Source organism: Equus asinus, chromosome 16, assembly GCF_041296235.1.
Source record: "Equus asinus isolate D_3611 breed Donkey chromosome 16, EquAss-T2T_v2, whole genome shotgun sequence".
NCBI classification, from domain to species: domain Eukaryota; kingdom Metazoa; phylum Chordata; class Mammalia; order Perissodactyla; family Equidae; genus Equus; species Equus asinus.
In genome coordinates, this window is record NC_091805.1 from 50,288,304 (window position 1) to 50,310,468 (window position 22,165).

At 36.9% G+C, this 22,165-nt stretch overlaps 1 protein-coding gene across 1 annotated transcript in view; it reads right to left on the reverse strand.

The window, feature by feature from the left end:
• Window positions 1-22,165, reverse strand: part of WARS2 (tryptophanyl tRNA synthetase 2, mitochondrial) — an 88,547-nt gene that overhangs the window by 23,242 nt on the left and 43,140 nt on the right. The gene's annotated exons all lie outside the window — the stretch shown is intronic.

Consider the following 22,165-nt stretch of genomic DNA (forward strand, 5'->3'; position numbering starts at 1 on the left):
ATAAAACAGAACATTAGCAAAGGTGGTCAATATTTTCTTGCATATAAGGCAAAACTAAACAAACAAGTCTTACCTTAAATGGTTGAAAAGACCCCAAATCAAGGTAATTAAAAAAATGACAGATGAGGGGGCTGGCCCCGTGGCCGAGTGGTTAAGTTCGCGCGCTCCGCTGCAGGCGGCCCAGTGTTTCGTTGGTTCGAATCCTGGGCGCGGACATGGCACTGCTCGTCAGACCACGCTGAGGCAGCGTCCCACATGCCACAACTAGAAGAACCCACAACGAAGAATACACAACTATGTACCGGGGGGCTTTGGGGAGAAAAAGGAAAAAATAAAATCTTAAAAAAAAAAAATGACAGATGAAGGGGGATGATCCATAAAACATAGAATTTTTAGATGAAGAAGAAATCTCCAAAATTAACCAATATATCACCAGTCTGGTGTTTAAATCCCAGCCTCTGCTTCAAAACATCTTCAGTGGGAGGGTTTCATTATGTTCTGAGGCATCTATTCCATCTTTAAAAAGCCCAGGTAATTAAGAATACACACACACACACACGGGTCAATCCTTTCTAAATAACTTTTAAATACAAGAAAGCAGCTATAATACCTTCCATGTAAATGGTAGAGAAAGGCACAGGACTTAAAAGTAGAGATTGAATCCTTTAGACCTACAGTAATCTGAAATTCAGGAGTCACTTTGTCATCCCATGGCGTATTCTTATAGTTCAATTTCTTCCTCCTCTTCTTTCCTTGTTTTTTAAAGAAGAGGTCTATTCAACCTGAGAATATAACTTTTTCCTAATTTGTTTTTGTTTTAACCAAATTTAATCAAGTAAACAGACCTTGTAACAAATGGGATGTTTCTTGGATCCAGGCCAGGTTCTAACTGATGACCTAGAATTTAAGGCCTAGGTATCCCATTTCTAGACCCTTGAGATTCCAAGTCCTTCATCCATTTGGGCTGTTTTTGTGTCCATATGATTTCCTTAAAAAGCAAAGACTGTTGCCAACTTTGAAAAGTGGCCCCAAATGTGTTCTTTGTGGGTTTTGCAAGAGGAACATAAAGGAATGGAGCTGAATCAGTCCAGGCCTATTCTACTAGCAAGAAATCACCATCTGGTGTAAGACAGTTTCTCATTTTTCTTCTCAAGTCATGGAGAGGGAAGAGTTGTTTTTCACGTGCTTGACAAGGAATCGCTTTTAAAGTTGTGCAAGTCACTGGGCTGGATCTGTCATCTTTCTTCCAAGAGGCATCTGGGTTTCACTGAAGGCAGTGACTTTGACAGCACTGTCCATGCAAATTGCTAACTGCTGCTGTAAACAAACACTATCAGACAAAAACAGAAACCCTGGAGAGAAGCAAGAGGATTACAGTCCCTTCCAGTCACCAAGTAAAACACATTCCCATTAGAACTAATAAAACAAGAGTACTTTTTGGCATGAAGAAGTTGGAGAGAATTTTTTTTCTTCTTTACTGAATTGGGGAAAGGAACTAAAACAAAATAACTATGGACCTGTGGAAAAAAGACAAGAAACCTCCTCGCCTTCAACTCTGGCTCAAGTGCTCAGCTTTGGCAAAATGCAAAAAGCTACTATCATGTCTCCAGGAAGAAGTATTTTCCTTGGAGTAGCTTTTTATTTGGACATATGGAATGAAACATTCAATATCCTGCAGAGATCTTCCTGGCGTTTCCAAATAATGGGGCATAAAATTAATACAAATTATCCTCACACAGAAAAAAGTAGGTAAAAGGTCAAAGGCAATTAATTTTCATAATTTATCGTTAATAGTTATATGAGAAGGGTAGCATACTTCAGGGTCTGGCTCTCTTACTTTATTCATATTCATGACAACTACTTGGAAAGGTTCGGATTTCCATCTGGGGAAAAGTGAAGATGCTATCGAAATACGGTACATTCCCAGTTATGTTGTGAAACCACAAACAAAATAACAATGCGATCTGTTTCAGCCACGAAACACAAGAGCATGGAACAAATAAGGTGGCCTGTTGATTACCCACAAACAAGTCAGCAGCGACTGAAGATTGCTGACCCCAATGGTACTAAGGAACGACATGCGCATTCTTCAAGTACAGTGGCTTTGCCTGTCTTGTTCACTGCTGTAAAACAGAGTCCAGCGCTCTGTAGGTGCTCAATAAATATCTCTTGAATGTATAATCAAAACCAGAGTCTGCAGAGAGAATGGTTAGGACCAAAAAGAATCCATTAGATCTAGCAATGGACTTGGTAATCCAGGCAAAAATCATTTCAGGAGAGTGATTGAGAGGAAGCTAAATTAGAGGGGCGTGGGTTGACGTGTGACTAGGAGGCAGGATAAGAAGACAGATCTACAGTATGGCATAGTGGTTAAGAGCTTTATCTTTGGAGGGAGGCTGCCTGAATCTGAATGTTAGTTCTGCTACTTAGCTGGGTGACTTTGTGTAAGTGACCTAACCTCTCTGTTCCTCAGATTTACCATTTATAAAATGAGGTTAACAATAGTATCCTTCTGACAGTGCTGACAACAGTACTTAGCACATAGTAAGCACTCAATAAATAGTAGTTATTATTATAGATAACTTTCAGAAAGACTTTTGTTTTAACTTTTTATTTTGAGATAATTGTAGATTCACATATAGTGGTAAGAAATAATACAGAGAGATACACTTCACCCAGTTTCTCCCAATGGGAACATCTTGCATAACTATAGTATAATATCACAACCAGGATATTGAATTTCGATACAATCCATCCACCCATCCAAATTTAGATTTCATCAGTTTTACATGCATTCATTGTGTAGGTATATTTAGTTCTATGCAATATTGTCACATGTGTAAGGCACTTCCTTTTTAAGAAAGGATAAAGATGAGGATAACTAGTAGGCGTTAGAGAATAAAAATTTGTTTTGTTTTCTAAGGTGGGACAGGCCTAATCTTTATGAAACATCTTCCACTAAAACAGGAGAAAGGGAAATAATTATAGGTAAGGATATACCTTGTGGGATAGGAGTGGAGAGCAGAAAGTGAGAGAACTTCACATCTAGTGGGCTCTATTATCTCTGAAAATAGAAGGCAGTGATTAGAAACCAATGGAGCAAGAAATACAGTTAATGGAATTGCTGGGTTTGATAGGAAGGAATAAAAGATCTTCTGCAAGAGAGTTATACAAGGCTTGAGGTTTTGCTGATGTTTTTGTGAAAGAAAGAGGGCAATCATTCGTACAATATACTCTTGGGGAAACACTAGTATTCTTCAGGGTAGACTAAAATATTCTGCTTATATAATTTAAATAATAAATAATTTATAATTTTAACAAATAATTAAAAACTTATGGAAAAAATTAAAGGAGTTGATTCCATCTTTAATTTCCTTTGGTCAGTAAGCATTTTTATCAGGATCCAAAAAGTACTAAACATAAAGCAAAAAGTCTTGAAAAATTAAACTACATTAAAATTAATAACTTCTCTGTATCAGACACCACCAAGTTACAGAGTGGAAGGAGATATTTGCAAACCTATACAGAATATGTAAAGAACTCCTACAAATTGATAAGAAAAAAAGCAGATAACCCTATGAAAATAGGCCAAATGCATTAAATGCAAATTAAAGTCATAATGTGATATCACTACACACTCACCAGAATGATTAAGTGAAAAAGTCAAATAATACCAAGTATGGCAAGGATACTGAGTAAATAGAACTCTTATAGTAGGGCTTGTTATTATTTGACCTGACTTAGAGCTCACTCAGCGGGAAAAGCCCCAATCCTGGGACATTTTTCAAAAGTAATCAGCAGCAATGATTTAATATTGCAGCTGCTTAAGGTGCTGATACCAGTAGGGGAAAACAAGAGCCTGGCCAAAAAACTTAAAGAGATGAGCTGGGAAATGATATGTTCATAGGGTGCGTTGAAACGACGTGACATATTCCTGAGCATCTAGAAGGCCACATGCATGTGCTGAGCCATGCACATGCCCGTGAAAGACCTAAGAAGACCCTAGTCTCTCACCTCTGGCTCTCCTCGAGGCCCTGTGTAAACCCCTCAGCAAACGGTTGAAAATATAGGAACAAGGCATGTGGTAATTTCTGTTCAATCATTACCTGAGCACTAAGCTAACCCAGCAGAGACCACAGTGGCCAGACATGACAGTGAAGACAGATTTTACAGAACTGTTGCTGAAAAGTCACTAAACAATAAACAGCAACAACAAAAATGAACCGTGGGTGGTGGTGGTAGTGGGATTTCACTAGTGAATTCTAACAAACATTTAAAAATTAATACCAATTCTTCACAATCTCTTCCAGAAAGTAAAAGAGGGCACAGTTCTCTACTCATTCTAGAAGGCCAGTATTACCTTGATATCAAAATGAGACAAAGACATCACAACAAAAGAAAATTATAGACCAATAATGTGAATATAGACGCAAAAATCCTCAACAAAACACTAGCAAACCAAATCCAGTCACATATAGACAGAATTACACAACATGATCAAGTGGGATTTACTCCGGAAATACAAACTTGGTTTAACATCCAAAAATCAATCAATGTAATGCTACAGTAATCTAGACAGTGTAGTACTGGCATAAGGATAGACTATACAGATCAATGGAAAAGAAATGAGAGTCCAGAAATAAATCTACACATCTACGATCAATTGATTTTCAACAAGGGTGCCAAGACAATTCAATGGGGGAAAGAAAGTCTTTTCAACAAATGATGCTAGCACAACTGAATATCTACAGGCATATACCTACACGCAAAAGAACGATGTTGGACCCCTACTCTCACCATACATAAAAATTAACTCAAGATGGATGACAGACCCTAATGCAATAGTCAAAACTATAAAATGCTTAGAAAAAAAGATGAGTAAATCCTCATGCCCTTGGGTTAAGCAATGGTCTGTTAGATCATATGACACCAAAAGCACAAACAATAAAAGAAAATAAACAAATTGGTCTTCATCAGAATTTAAAAATATTGTGCTTCAAAGGACACAATCAAGGAAGTGAAAGACTTCACAAAATGGAAGAAGATATTTACAAATCATATATCTGGTAAGGGACTTGTATTCAGAATATATAAAGAACTCTTATAATTCAACAATAAAAAGATAGATAATCCAATAAAAAATGGACAAAGGATTTGAAAAGACATTTCTCCAAAGAAGACATACAAATGGCCAGTAAGTACATGAAATGATGCTCAACATCATTAGTTATTAGGAAAATGCAAATCAAAACTGCAATGAACAAAAAGACACATTGAGATACCACTTTACACTCACTAGGATAATTAAAATTTTAAAAAACAGACAACAATAAGTTTGGGGAAAGAAACAGAATTTGGAGGGTTTTTTTTTTTAATGCTTTTCAGTGAGGAAGATTGGCCCTGAGCTAACATCTGTTGCCAATCTTCCTCTTTTTTTTTTTTCTCCCCAAAGCTCCAGTGCATAGTTTTAAGTCATTCTAGTTCTTCTATGTAGGATGCGGCCACAGCATGGCTTGATGAGCTGGGTGTAGGTCCATACCCAGGATCGGAACCAGTAAGCCCCGGGCCAGTGAAGCAGAGCACGTGAATTTAACAACTTGGCTGAGGGGCCGGCTGCTGGAATTCTCATACATTGGTGGTAGAGCCCTCATACAAAGTGGTGTAGCCACTTTCAAAACAGTTTAACACTTCCTCAAAATGTTGAATACAGAGTTACCACACGACCCAGCAATTCCACTCCTAGGTGTATGCCAACAAAATTGAAAACATACATCCACATAAAATCTTTCCACAAATGTTCACAGTAGCATTTTTCATAATAACTAAAAAGCAGACTTTATGTCCACGGACTGATGAATGGATGAACAAAATGGGGTATATCCATACAATGAAATATTATTCAACAATCAAAAGAAACAAAGTACTGAGAAGTATCACAACACAGATAAACCTTGAAAATGTTATGCCAGGCGAAAGAAGCGAATCACAAAAGAACACTTACGGTATGGTCCCGTTGGTATGAAATATTGAGAAAAGGCAAATCCAAGAGGACAAAGGAGGTTAGAGGTTGCCAGGGAGAGGGGAGGCGCATTGAGAGTGATGGCTGATGGGAACAGGGTTTCTTTTTGGAGTGATGAAAATGTCCTAAACTTGATTGTGGTGACAGATGCACAACTCTTTGAATATACCAAAGCCATTAAATTGCACACCTTAAATGCGTGAACTGTAGGGTATGTGAATTATATCTCAATAAAGCTGTTTAAAAACCGTGCAGGTAGATTTCATCACAACTGTTCTTTGAGGCATCACCAATGAATTATTCTGTGGCAATAAAGATCACATAAGTTTAAGCAGCCCTGATTTTCTGATCTTTGGCCTGACTCCACTTTGCTCTACATAGGAATTCTCTCCACACAGGAATAGGTGGCCCTCAAACCAAAGCCAGCTCCAGATCTTTTCAAAATGGTTGCGAGGAGAATGGGTTCTCACCACTGAAGAAAGACCAAGATGCCAGAGCCGCTACTGAGTTTGACGAGAGTCCCCTCCTCACTTAAACACATTCCAAACAGGTTTCCACCTCCACCACTCCCCCACCACGTTCATCACTGCCGGCAATGCTGATGGTTAAGGTAAAGTTGTCTTCTTGACACCTTAAGCAGCGCATTTGACACAATGGATTGTTTCTTCCTCCTTGATTCACTTTCTTCACTTGGTTCTCTAGGCACGGCATTATTGTAGTTTTTCCCCCCTATTTCAATAATTTCTCTTCTCAGCCTCTTTCTCAGCTTCCTTCTCTTCTCCCTGACCTCTTAATATTGCAGTCACCCAGATTTTGGTCCTGGCTTCTTTACTTCTATTCTTTTTACACTCACTCTCTTTGCAATTTCATCTCATCTCATGGCTTTAACTACAATCTGTCTACCTGATGACTCCTAAAGTTTTAACTCCACCCAGACCTCTTTGCTGAACTCCAGACTCAACTATCTGTTCAGTATATTTATGTGGATATCTAGCGGACATCTCACTCAATATATCCAAAACGGAATTCCTGATCCTCCATCTCAAACCTGCTCTATCCACAGCTGCCATCTCTGTTGGTGGCAACTCTATCCTTGCAGTGACTTAAGCAAAGTCACTTTGGAGTCATTCTTCACTCCTCCTTTTCTCTCACACTTTATATCTAATCCATCTGCAAATCTTGTTGCTTCTACCTTTAAAATATATTCCAAATCTTACCACTTTCACCACTTCTGCCGTTACCACTCTGGTCTAAGGCCCCGTCAGCTCTCACCTGGATTACTGCAGTAACTTGCTACCTGGTCTCCCTGCTTCCGCGCTAGCTCCCATAGAGTCTGCTCTTAACAGCAGCCAAAGGGACCCTTTTCAAACATAGATCATGTCACTTCTCTACTTCCCACTTCCTCAGAGTAAAAGCCAAAGTCCTGACAATGGCCATCAGACCAGGCACGATCGTCTCCTCGCATTCAACCCCATAACAGCTGTGATGGGAATCCTCCCTCTCTGCCCGTGGCTCCCTCTTCTCCAGCCATACTGGCTTCCTTGTGTTCCCTGAATACACACTCCCACCTTATGGGCTTTGCTCTGGCTCTCTTCTCTGACAGGAATTCTCTTCCCCCAGATATTTACCTGGCTCACTCCCTCATGTTAAGTCTTTGCTCTAATATTATCTTATCAAGGGGGCTTACACAGACCCTGCTGCTGAAAATAGTGATCTGTTCCCCTCAACGCCACTCCCAAATCTCCTTATTCTTTTTCTATATGACCTCTCGCATAATATACTTTATGTTTGGCTTATTTATTATAGTCATTATTTATGTTGTGTTACACCACAGAATGTAAGTACCATGGTGGCAAAGATTTTTGTCTGTTTTCTTCACTGACATAACATGAGTACCTAACACAGTACCTAGGACACAGGAAGTGCTAAAAAATGAATGCATGAATGAAATTAAAGGTTTATTAATTGGAAAATGTCTGAATAAATTGTGGCATATTTATGTAATGGCATACAACAAATAGAAATGAGCTAGATTTATGTGTACACACATGAGAAGATCACAAACACACACTGCTGTGTGAAAAAAGAAAACTGCAGAAAGGTACTACAATATGGCACCATTTATACAGTTTTTTAAACCACACAAATAAAAATACTATATATTGTTCATAGAATTATACATGAAAACAGGTACGAAAAATTGGCTAGACTGATATACACCAAATCCAAATTTTGGTTGCCTGGGGATAGAGAAAAGGGACTTAGGGAGGAGGGCAAAGGGAGTTGGCAAGGGAAAGGATTAAAGGGGCTGCAACTTCATAATTAATTTTTAATATAAGGAAGTCAAGCAAATATGAGAAAATGTCAACAGTATTCATCCTTTGTGTTGGAAACATAAATGCTTGCTACATTATTCTCTTTATTTTTCTGTATTTAAAATCTTTTTCAAAAATACTTAATGAACAAAAAGGGTACAGAATAGCATGATTCCAAAAGATATGGCTGCTAGGTATCAATCAAACCCATGCAAGCAATTAGCTGGTTCAGTAAATCCTAAATATCTAAGATACCCTCAGAGTTCCTTAGGATTTTACTATTTCCCATGTAAATGTTGTCTTCTCAGGAATCAGGTCCTATACATTTTGGTTAGGACACTTGGAAGACTATTCAGATGCATAAATTCCCATTTATTGTTTTCTCTCGGATGGTAGCAATTTCATGCTGAGTTATTTTTATTAGACTCTTATCATCCCCATGACAAATCGCCTTAACAGGAACCTTGTTTGGGGATCTGATTTTAATTAAAAGAACTCTGATATCAGAGATAAACTCTCACTCACTCTCTTCAACTGGTCTGCCCCCTGTCAGTACTTATGTTTGCCATTGAACATCTCTCTGTGTACATTTGGATTTTTCTATACTTTTTCTTAGTCTAATACCTTCAAAGCTAAATAAATAGCTTCTATCAGCCTGCTTCTGACTTAAAAGTCACCTCCATCTAAATTCTATTGCTTATTGTGTATATGTGTATGTGTGTACATATGTATTTTTCTGTCTGTAACATTATAGTAGTCAGCTTTTTCTAGGCTATACTGGGTAACAAATAACTCCAAACATAAGTGGTTTATAGCAATGGTTTCTTTCTCATTCACATTACTCATTGGTAGCTGTAGGCCAGCTATAACTCTGCTTTATACACCTTCTCATCCCAGGACCCAAACTGAGGGAGTACCCCCCAACTGCAACATGCCATTCACAAGTTAGAAGGACAAAGAGCAAGAGAATTAGAACAAACATGGAGTGGCTTTTAAAGATTTTGCTTGGGCACAATGTACATCATGCCTGCTCACTTTCCATTGGCTAAAGCAAGTCACATGGACAAGCACAACCTCATTGGGTTAGGAATAGACACTTCTCCTATAGAAGGTGCTGTTGGTCACATGGCAATGGATGAGAACATTTAATCCTCATACACAGGGGTTAGCAAACTACTGCTCACAGGCCAAATCTGACCTGTGGATTGTTTCTGTTCAGCCCATGGGCTAAGAATGGTTTCTACATTTTTAAAGGGTAATCAAATAAAAAAAAGAGCGAGAAGGAGAAGGCAAAAGAGGAGGAGGAGGAAAAGTAGAAGATATGGTGGTGGTGACAGAGACCACACATGGCCTGAAAAGCCTAAAATACTTACTATTTATGCCGTTACAGAAAAAGTTTCTCTGTTCTTACAGGAAATGAACATGAATAATTAGGAATAATAACAATCAACCACAAGCATTCCCCCAAAATTAGCTACCTTGAGGAAGAATAAAAAGAGCGATCCTGTTTTTTCCAAGATTGGCACCTGAGCTAACAACTGTTGCCAATCTGGTTTTCCTTTTTTTTTTTTTTGGCTTTTTCTCCCCAAATCCCTCCAGTACATAGTTATATATTTTAGTTGTGGGTCCTTCTAGTTGTGGCATGTCGGACGCTGCCTCAGCGTGGCCTGATGAGTGGTGCCATGTCCATGCCCAGGATCTGAACCAACCAGTGAAACCCTGGGCCACCGAAGCAGGGCAGGCAAACTTAAACACTCCACCATGGGGCCGGCCCCAAAAAGCTATCTTGTAGAGAATTTGATGGCAGACAGTTTATTTTTTTAGTAAAACACATCTCTTCAGTAAGTTTTTATTATAAATTTCTATGTGGGTATATCTGATAGCCCCGGAAATTTAGGTCCAATAAAATAATGAAAGTTTTTTGGACTACATCAAAATTAAAAACTTTTGTTCATCAAAGGACACTATCAACAAAGTGTAAAGGCAACCTATGCAATGGGAGAAAATAAACTCCTACAACTCCAAACAAAAAACCCAAACAATCTGATTTTAAAAATGGGCAAATGACTTGAATAGACATTTCTCCAATGAAGTTATACAAATGGTCAAAAAGCATATGAAAAGATGCTCAGTATCACTAATCATTAGGAAAATGCAAAATAAAGCTACAATGAGTTATCACCTCATATCTATTAGGATGGCTGCTATAAAAACAAAAATCAAAAAAACCAAAAAATAAGTGTTCATGAAAGTGGAGAAATTGGAACCCTTGTGCACTGTTGGTGGGAATGTAAAATGGTCCAATTGCTATGGAAAACAGTAAGGTGGTCCTCAAAAAATTAAAAATATAATTACCAATATGATCCAGCAATACCACTTCTGGGAATATATACAAAAGAATTCAAAGCAGGGTCTCTAAGATATATTTGTACACCCATATTCACAGCAGCCTTATTCACAATAGCCAAAAGGTGGAAGCAATCCAAATGTCCATCGACAGATGAACAGATAAACAAAACGTGGTATACACATACAAAGGAATATTATTCAGCCTTGAAAAGGAAGAAAAATCTGACACATGCTACAATATAGATGAACCTTGAAGACATTATGCTAAGTGAAATAAGCCAGTAATAAAAAGACAAATAGCGTGTGATTTTCCTTATATGAATTACCTAGAGTAGTCAAACTCAGGGACGGAAAGTAGAATGGTGGTTGCCAGGAGCTGGGGGAGGGAGGAAATGGGAAGTTGTTGTTTAATGAGTGTAGAGTTTCAGTTCTTCGAGATGAAAAGGTTCTGGAATTTGGTTGCACAACAATGTGAATATATTTAACACTTCTGAATTGTACACTTAAAAAGGTTAAGACAGTAAATTGTATGCTACGTGTATTTTACCACAATTTTTAAAAAAGGGCTATGTAAAGAAAAAAAAGAGACAACATATTTCTCAGAGTAGGAAAAATGGTTAATTTTATACTATGTGAATTTCACCTCAATAAATTATTTTTAAAAAAATCAGGTGGAGGAGCTGGTCAGAGGCAAAATGGAAAGATCTGGTTCAGATAGGCTGAAATTGGGATTTGGGAAAGATATCCAGAGAGAGATGTCTAGAAGATAGCTAGAAATACAAGTCTAGAATTAGGGAAAAAGGTCAGGCTGGAGACAAAGATTTGAGAGAAAACAGCTAAAAGTTAGGGAAGTAGATGAGATTCAGAAGGGTGAAATATAGAGAGAGATTTTTATCTCAGGACAGAACTTCTGGGCCTTAAAAAAAGAGGAGCCAATAAAGGAAATGAGTGAACTATTGAAGGAGCAGGAGAAAAATAAGTTACTGTGGGATCACTGGAGTCCACCGAAAATTCTAAAAGAAACAAGTGGACAATATGTTCAGTGAATCAGAGAAGTAAAGAAATGCAAGAATTAAGAGAAGACGAAGCCCAGGTAACTTAGAAGTCACATGGTGCTTCAAGAAAAAAACAAACACTGAGTCGTGTTCTTGATCCTGTAATATAAAACAAAGAAGTACAAAATATGTGTGTAAAAGAGGTCTTTCCCTATACATCTTTCGTTTTGGTTATTTGGATAAATAATGTTTAGACATGGAAAAATATCAATTCAAAAACAATTGAAGACAAAAAAATAATGAAAGTTTTAAATCATAAAGTAGTTTTCATATTATTTTAAGCTCTTGACTAACATTTCCTAGAATTCTTGGCAGTAAAATTCCTTCAGTCTAATTCAAAGCACTATCCTAGGCAGAGCTGCCGTCTTTAATCCTTCCCTTGGAGTGGGGTCAACAGTGGAAACACTTGGTTTCATGGTGCTTCTTGCTGGTTTATAATCTATGATATTTGAAGTACAGGGAGCATGTTACATCCACAACCACATAATTACTTTACTGACTAAACCTATGAGCAGGTTGTTTCTTGGTTTCATTGTGAATCAGTAACTCAAAGATCAGAGGAAATTTTCATGCCATTTCTATTCTGCCTGTGTCATTTTAAATGTTTAGATGACAGCTACATCGAACTACCTGTAGTGTTCTCACACAATTCCATGGCATTTTCTCTTATTTTTCTTTTGACTTACAGAAAAACATCCTAAGTGTCTACTCATTTGAAATTTTTTTAAAAATACTAAGTCTACTTCAGTGAGGCATAATTTACAAACAATAAGATGCACCCATTTAACTGTTCAGTCCCTTACCCGCTGCTCCTGGAAACCACTGATCTGTTTTCTGTTATTATGAATTAGTTCTGCATGTTCTAGAATATCAAATAAATGAAATTATATAATATGAACTCTGCTATGCTTGGCTTCTAGCCGCATGTTTCTGACATTCCTCCATGTTGTTACATACTCTTTTTCATCATTGAATAGTTCCATTGACTGAATACTCTACAATTGTTTATCTATTCACCCATTGATGGATGTTTGGGGGTTTTTTTAGTCTTTGGCTGTTATAATTAAAAATTCTATGAACATTTATGTAATAGTCATTTTGTAGGCAGTGTTTTCATTTCTCTTGAGTGAATATCCAGGAGTGGAATTGCTGGGTCATGTGGTAAGTATATGTTTAATTTTATACGAAATTGCCATTTTATACCCTTACCAGCAATGTATGCAAGTTCAAGTTGCTTCACATCCTCACCAAAACTTAATATTATTGGTCTTTTTAGTTTTAGCCAGTGGAGTGGGTATCTCATTGTGGTTTTATTTTGCATTTCTCTGATGACTCTGATATTGAACTTTTCATGTGTTTATTGGCCATTTGTTCTCGTCATTTGTGAAATGTCTGTTCAAATATAGTGCCCAATCGAAAAATAAGTTGTCTTCTTATTATTGAGATAAGTTCTTTATACATTTGGACACAAAGCCTCGTCAGATGTATCACGAATATTTTCTCCCACCTTATGGCTTACCTTTCAATTTTCTTAATGGTATCTTTTGAAAACCAGAAGCTTTATCTTTTCATGAAGTCAAATGCATTAACATTTTCTTTTAAGTTAAATGCTTTTTGTGTACTTTCTAAGAAATATTTACCTACCCTGAAGGTCTAGAAGATTTTCCCCCACAGTTTCTTCTGGAAATGTTATAGTTTTCACTTTTACATTTAGGTCTATTATAGTTTTAAGGTGATTTTTTGTGGATGGTCTGAGGTAAGAGCCAGGGTTCTTTCCCCCCACCCCATACAGATATCCACTTAGATACCTAACACCATTTGCTGAAAAGACTATCCTTTCCCCCACTGAAATGGTTTGACACTTTTGTTGAAAACATTGACCATATATATGTGGGTCTACTTCTGGATTCTCTATTCCTTTCCATTGATCTGTAAGTCTATTATATTAAGACCACACTTACTCGATTATTGTAGCTTTATAGGAAGTCTTGGAGAAAGATAGTATAAGTTTTCCAGTTGTGTTTTCTTTTTCAAAATTGTTTTGAATATTCTAAGAATTTTACATTGTCATATACATTTCCGATTCAGTTTGTCAGTGTCTACCACATTCTAATTGGGATTATGATGAATCTATACATCAATATGGACAGAATTGACATATTAACAATATTGAGTTTCTAATCTAAGAACAAGGCTTCTGCTTCTGGTAATGGCTGAGTAGCTCTGTATTAATCTGCTAGGGCTGCCATAACAAGATACCATAGACTGGGTAGTTTAACAACAGAAGTTTATTCTCTCATAGTTCTGGACACTGGAAGTCCAAGATCAGGGTGCCAGCATGGTCAGGTTCTGGTGAAAGCTCTCTTCCTTGTATGCAGACAACTGCCTTCTCATTGTGACTGGCAGAGAGGGAGTAACCTCTCTGTTCCTCTTGTTAAAAGACCATAGTCCTATCAGATTACGGCTCTACCCTTATGATCTCATTTAACATTAATGATCACCTAAAGACTCTGTCTTCAGATACAGTCACATTGGAGAGTTAGGACTTCAATATAGAAATTTTGAAGGGACACAATTCAGTCCACAACGAGCTCCTGTTGAACAAACCTTACCACAGATAGCAACTATAAACTCTGAGTGAAATATAAAAATCAACTGCCTGAAGGCTCTGGAGAGAAATCAAAAGCAGGCAGAAACTAGAGGGGTGTGGTCTACTCTCTTACCAAGGGACAACACTGAATAAGTGTCCAATTTTATGGCTTTCTGAGGACAGTCCTTAGTTAGAGCCATGAAGAGCATCTAAAACTGATAGAAACCTGCAGTCTTACTAACTTAGGAATCAAAGGACAGAGTTTAGGTGACCAAAATGGCTGGGAAATAAGCAAAGAAATTCTTGAATGAAAAGTCAGAGAGTGGGAGCCTTAAATTCTATGTATAAACTCTACTCAAATGTCTAGCTGACTCCTGAACTATATATGCACGGGGCAGACTCCAAGCTGTCTAACTATTAAAACAACTGGTAAGGGATTTCAGTTGTTGCTCACCACCAGAAAAACAGACTTTGGAGTTTGAGGGTAGCCAAGTCAATTGGCTGCTAAAACAACAACAGCTAAAAAAAAAAAAAAAAAAAGACATTCTTCAGAGGCGTACAACTAAATTCAGAATCTCTACTTCTTATTTAAAGTGTCCAAGATACTAGCCAAAATTACTAGCCATATGAAAAAAACTAGGTAAAAATAACTCATTCTCAAGAGAAAAGGCAGTCAATGAAGGCCAACCCAGAGAAGTTTCAGATGTCATAGTTAACGGATAAAAATTTTGAAGCAATTATTATAACTATGCTCAAAGACACTAATGAAAATATTTTTAAATGAATGAATAGATAGGAAATCTCAGCAGAGAAATAAAAAACTACAAAAAAGAATAATTCTATAACAGAAACATATGATATCTGAAGTATCACTGGAAGGACCTGACCACAGATTTGGAGGACAGAAGAAAGAGTCACTGAATGAAAAGATAGATCAATAGAACTTAACCACTTTGAAGAAGATAGAGAAAAAAGATTCAGAAAAAAGGAAAACTATATTTTCTGGAAGCAGGAAGTTGGGTGCTATTTTCTCTCTTTGAGAGAAACTACTACTTTATACTTATTTTTACAACATTAAAGTGTTCACAGGTTACTGCTCTGTTTGCAAGTACAGAAATGGTGGAGGAGGATGAAAACTCAGCAGCAACATGACTGATTTAAAGGACTCCATTAGCCAATGAAATCTAGTAGCTAACTGATTGAGCAGGTTAACAAAACACTTTCACCTGTGGCAAGAGAATGTGACCCTAGGCTAACAACTTAGTTCAATTATCTACCAGATAAGATAGTATGCGCTAAATATGTATTGCTAGGCAACATTGCATATAATAAAAATAACCCCTGATTGGTACATTGCATCTAGACTGAGAAAACTATAAATACCTGATGTCAAGTCATAGTTTGAGCTTTCCGTACTATAATGGCTCTTGTAACTAGCATATCTCTCCCAGGGACCCTGGAGGCTACACCTACGGAATGTTAAAATGGATATTGGCTCCCATGGGAAATGAGTCTTCTAAGCCAAAGTGGATTACACACCCATAAGGGTGTGTAATGGCTGTCACCTGGAGAGAAGGTAGCTCCCAGACCTACATATGTATTGCTACATGGACTGCTATAGCAAGGAATCTTGCTTAGAGGAGTTATCTTGCTGGGAAGCTGAGGTTCTTATTCTATGCCCTGCTAAGTAGACTGGTACCAAGCATGGTGTGTGGCAGCCTTGCAACTCGAAATATTTACTTGACCATAAGAAGATTCCCTGGTGACCACTGGAGATGAATAATGAAAACAGTGGTTTCCAAAATGGGATTTATGAACCTCAGAGGATGTACAAGATCACCTACTAGAACACAGTAAGAAAACAGTAGAACTTTTATTAATATACATTTTTAACTTGTCTCTTTAATTTTTACTTCATAGATACGTTGTATAATGTACACTACATATATATCTTAGGGGTGAGTCTCAAAAACTTTTTACTGATAGGCATGAACAATCAAAATAATTTAAAATTACTGAATTAGAAATTACAAATTATTTTCAAGCACAAATAGACCACTTATAAATATTGACCATTTACTGAAGTCAATCTTTAAAAATACCAAAGAACTGAAAACATAGAGACCATATTCTCTGACTAAAATTGAAAATCTATTTTTAAAAAAAGCTGGGTTTTCAAAAAGAGCCATATATTTGGAAATTTAACCACACACTTCTAAATTAATCATAGATCAAAGAAGACACAAAATTGGAAATCATTTAGAACTGAGTTATAGTGAAAATACTACGTATCACCAACTTTGTGGATACTGATAAAACAGAACTTAGAAGGAAATTTATACTCTTGAATGTTTATATTAGAAAAGAAGAATGGCTAAAAATTAATGAGGTCTATTCAAGTACTTAGAAAAAGAACAACAAAGTAATTTCAAAGGAAATAGAAAGAAGGGAGGAAATAATGGAAGTGATGAAATAGAAAACAAAGACGAAATAGGTGCACAAAAACCAAATTTGTTCTCTAGAGAGATTAACAGGGTACTCAAAACTCCTCAAGGGGGAAAAAGGAAAGAAGAGACTTTCAAGGAAAACAGCTCACAGAAGGTGATGCTAATGATAAAGTTTCAGTTTTCAAACAAAAATTAGAATTTTGGAAAACATGTAGCCATCACTATGTGTTAGATAGATTCCCAATACTTAAAGACTTTCTGATATGACCTGTGTTGATATTAACAATTTAACACATTTTTTTATATGTAAATAAAGTCTGTTGAAATTATTAAGATCCACAAATAGATAGATAGATAACTCAGCCTCAAATGTGAAAAGCAAAAACTTTAAAACACTTAGGAGATAACAAGGAAGAATAGCTCTGTGACATTAGGCCAGCGGAGAATTTCTTCAAAACACACCCCAGAAGCACAGAAGCATAAAGGAAAAGATTGAACTGACTACATTAAAATGAAAACTCCTGTATAACAAAAGACAGCATTTAAAAATTTAAAAGGACAAGCCACAGACTGAAAAAACATAATGTATAACAGACAAAGGATTAGTATCAAGGATAGGTAAAGAATTTCTACAAATCAATAAGAAAATACAATTTAAAAAATGGGTAAAAGATATGAACAAACAATTCACAGAAGAAAATGAAAGGGTTAAAACATGAAAAAATATTTAACCTTACCAGTAATCAGGGAAGTGCAAATTAAAGCAACACTGAGATAGCATATTCTATCCTTTATAATGACAAAAATAAAATGTCTAATCATATCAGATATTGCCATAAACCAAAAGGAACTCTTCTATTGGTGGAGATGTAAACTGGAATACGCATTTAGAGAGTAATCTGGCAATATCCAGTAAGGCTGATGATGCATATGTCATATGTCTTCACGATTCTACCCTTACGTATGTACACCTAGAACTTTCATATGTACACAAAAAGCATACACAAGGAGGCCCACTGTAGTATTGTTTGCACTAACAAAAAAAGTTGGGAAAAAATATAAATATCCTTTGCCAGGGAAATGGATAAATAAATTGTGATAGAGCCAGACAATGGAATATTGTAGTGCAGTCAAAATGAATAAACCTCAACCATGCAATGTTGCACACGAAAAGAGAGATGCAGGATGATATATGCAGCATGACATCACTCATATAAAGTTTTAAAACATACAAAACAAATAATATGGGTTGTTATGGCCAAATCATATGCATGCAATAAAAATATAAACATGTGGGAGTGATGAATATCAAATTCAATATAGTGGTTACCTCTGCGGAGGCAGAGTGGAATAGGATTAGAGAGAGCTAAACAGAAAGTTTCTACTATACTTATAATGTTTTATTTCTTAAAAAACAAAAACTACACAAAGCAAGTATGCCAAAAGGTTAGCATTTCAAAAAGCACCCATTCTCCTCATGTTTTCTGAATGTTTGAAATATTTCTTAAAAAGTTCCCAAAATACCTATGACAACAAACTCTTCCGAAAATATTTTATTATTGAATATAAAGAGAGGCACTGTCATTAATTTGATGTCTTTCTTCCAGTTTCACTCCACCCTTAAACAAATCTTCACAGTATCAAGGGGCCTGGGGTGAGGGTGGTATGTGTGTTGTGGGGCAGAGAGAAAGTTAACATTTGCCAGGTATTATACATCATAGTATTTAAATATCCCAATTATAGACATTATAAACGGGGTTCAGAGAGCTTGAGTAATTGCCAAGTATGTCACAACAAGAAGAGGTCACAGTGAGGCCAACTATATCTGTCTTCAAAACTTGTACTCTTTACCCTATTGCTCTGATAGTAGAAAAGCACTTTTCTTGAAGGTACGATTAACATATGACCTAATCCTGTGGTCCAAGATGGAGGCAGCACAAATACTACAACATGCTCATCAAGTCACACAGGGGTACAGATCCAGGCAAGGAAGTGGTACTAGTGGAAACTTTTAGGAGATGGAAATACATGAGGAATTTGGCTATATAATAATTTCCCCCAACTTCTCTTTATTGTTTACGCCATGGGTCATTTAGATCCTTTGTCCTTCCCTAGAAACTTTGGAGGTAATGCCAGTCTTACAAATAGATTCTTCAAGTCCATTAATCTATACAGATGCTTGTTTGCTTCCTTTCTCTTATGCACCTGTTGTTGATAGCCTAACCAACAGCAGGGACGAGAGTTCCATAAACGTAAATATGTACTCAAAGAAGCTTCCAAAATCACTAGGATAAGTGAGAACGTTAGAGACTCTCCGTCCAAGTTTAAGCCTTGGTTTCACACCTCTAAGACAGGACGATGGGCCCGGTGTCACTTTTGTTTGTACACAGTGAGCCAAGAGTCATGTAGTCAGCTCCTTTGGGCTTCATTCTGAAATTGATTTCCTCACAGCCCTTTTCCCTTGTTATGATTATTGATTTTAGTTTCCTGGGAAACAAAACAACTCTAATTAGAGAATGAGGCTACATTCCAAAGCTGCAGATTCCATTCTCCTCCCCCGGCTCTTCTCTGGCCTGTTTTGGACCCTCTGTAACATGATGTCTGATGGTCGAAACTGTCCTTTCCTCCTAGCCTTGGCAGAAAGCCAGTGCCTAAAGCTACAAACTCCAGCTTTTATCTTCCATCTGCAGGGTGATTCGATTGCAAGGAAAGTACTAACAACTAAAGATGTGGAGACATGCACCTCAGAGACAGCTGTGGGAATCAGATTGGATCTGCACTCAGGCCTGCTGGAAATAAAAGACCATTGACTTTGGCATTGGGATGGAAACCTCTGCCAAACACACACATAGGCAAGGCTCTCGCGTGCTCTCTTTCTCTCTGTCTCTCTCTCTCCACACACACACATACACACCTTTCAGAGGACAGGCTCTGTAAAATTCCCCACATATGGCAAACATATTTTAGGGGAAGCACCATGACTAGAGGCCAGTGGGAGAGAAAGAAAGAGAAAAAGAAAATAATGAGAAAAATCTTCAGTAAGTCTAAATTGTTCCAGTCATACTGCTGAGAAAGAATGTGAAGGATTGGAGATGAAAATTATTGGTAAAATCAGCATTATAACATAGCTAAATTCCTTCTCCACTTCAGCTGATTACTAGAACTTACTCTGATGTATGACAATAGCACCTGGGAACGAGTCTTTATACTTAGCTGTAAGTACTTTTCTTAACACATTGGATATACATGAAAAGAGCATATTATATAATATTAAAAAAATATATTTTTATCTAACTCACAATTTCAAAAATTCTTAATTTTACTTGTAAGTAATATCTGGTGAGGGGGGGAATGCAGGTATGTCTAATTTTAACTGGCGTTGGCTCCCAACACTTTAAGTATAATTGTTTTCTAAATTCCTATCCTCTCAATTACATATTTAATGATCAAATAAGTGCTTAAATGCACTACAAAACTCCCACTATAAAGGAACTAACAAAAAATCTTGTTAAAATGTAGACAACTGATGTCTACGTTATCTGTTTTATAAGTAAGAATTAATTTACCAATTTTTCTGAAAATAACACCAGAAAAAAATACTCCAACTTCTGCTTTAAAAGAGTTATTGGTAAAAGTTAATCAGATCATCTGAACACAAAATAACCTGCTGATAAAAAGTAGAAGAAACACTGGCCTGATATTCTCAGGGGCCTCATTCTTGAACAGCTTTCTAGCAACTGAGTTTAGATTTTTACCCTGAGAGAGGAGAGAAGGAGGAGAGAGGTGCTGATGTATTATAAGTAGAAAGATGACCGTGGCTACAATGTTGGGAATGGACTATCAATCTGTGAGACCGAGGCAGGAGTAAAAGGGTAATTTACTGGTCCAGGCAAGAAATAATGAGGACCTTGAGGTCAGCTCTGGCTCTCCACGGCCCCTCTGCCATCAGCTCCAGAGGCAGAGGCATGATGAGGGGGCAGAATTAGGTTCCCTCCTCATGAGTACATCTCCTAAAAGTGGTACCTTAGGAAGAAGAAGAAGAGTCCTGGATTTGTCCCCTACAAGCTGTATGACCACAGGTAGCTAATTAAGAAGATATATTTGTTAAGCATTTACTAAGTACTAGGCACCTCTCAGAGATGGTTTTAAGAACATTTCCTAATTTACTTAATCTCTTCATACTTTAATTCATTCATCTGTGAAAGAACAGTAATGCCTAACCCATGCACTGTTTTGAGGATTAAAAGAGAGAGCACATACATGAAAAGGCTTGGTAAATCTTACACATTTAAAACATTAGTTTTCTAATAAATATGACTTCTCACTTTTTTTCTAGATCTAAAAATGCTGTGATTATTTTCTTTTCAATCCCCACCTATTGGAGACTCTACAGGTTGTTAAAGACAGTTGTTCATTATTGACTTTTGTATCACAAAACATAAAATAAGAATGCCACACTAGAACACGGCAAATATGAGCCCAGATGCTTAAAATAATAAGTGTTTCAGGGAGACTAGCTTATGTGATTATACATCTACTTGAAAATGGTTCTAAGAGGAAAAAGCCGATACAAGCTTTCACAGTCACAGGATATGGCATGAGGAAGAACTCCTCATCATCCTCCTGAACAAGTGGAAGCTTTACGGCCATTCTAAGGGAACTGATGTCTAACGTTCCTTTCTAGGCACTCTAAGGGCACTAGGCAAGCAGTTCCTATTCAAACTATTTCTATTCAAAAAATGGTGATGAGCAACTATGTGGGACGGTAGCTTATAGCCACTAAACATCGGCTAACACAGATTAGTGCAAAGAGAAAGCAACAAAAAACTAAGGTTTAATTTTATGTTCAAAAGAGCTAATTTTACAGCAAATAAAAGAAAACCTGATCAATATATCAAAGGCATGAAAAAAGTGGGAACATAAAAATTGAACTTTTCCATTTTTTTTAAGTGCAGAAGAACTGACTGTACTGGAAATAAAATACGACTTTTCGGCAAATCAAAAGGAATGAAAAAGAAGATACTTAAGATTCCCTAATCAACGTAATGTGTGGACTTTGGTGGGATCTTCATTTAAACAAGCCAACTGTAAAGGACATTTTGGGGAGAATGAGTGTAATTTGAATATGGACTGGGTATTAGATGATAATATGGAATTACCATTAAATTTATTAGGTGTGATGACAGTATTGTCGTTATGTAAGGAAATTTTCTGTTTATAGAGAAGCACACTGAAACATTTAGGGAGTGAAACACCATGACATGTTGTATCTGCTTTAAAATACTTCAACAAAGAAACCATTGATGAGACAAATTACAAAATGTTAGTAAGTTATGGGAGTACAACATACTATTCTCCCACTCTTCTGTGTATATTTAAATTTTTCTTTA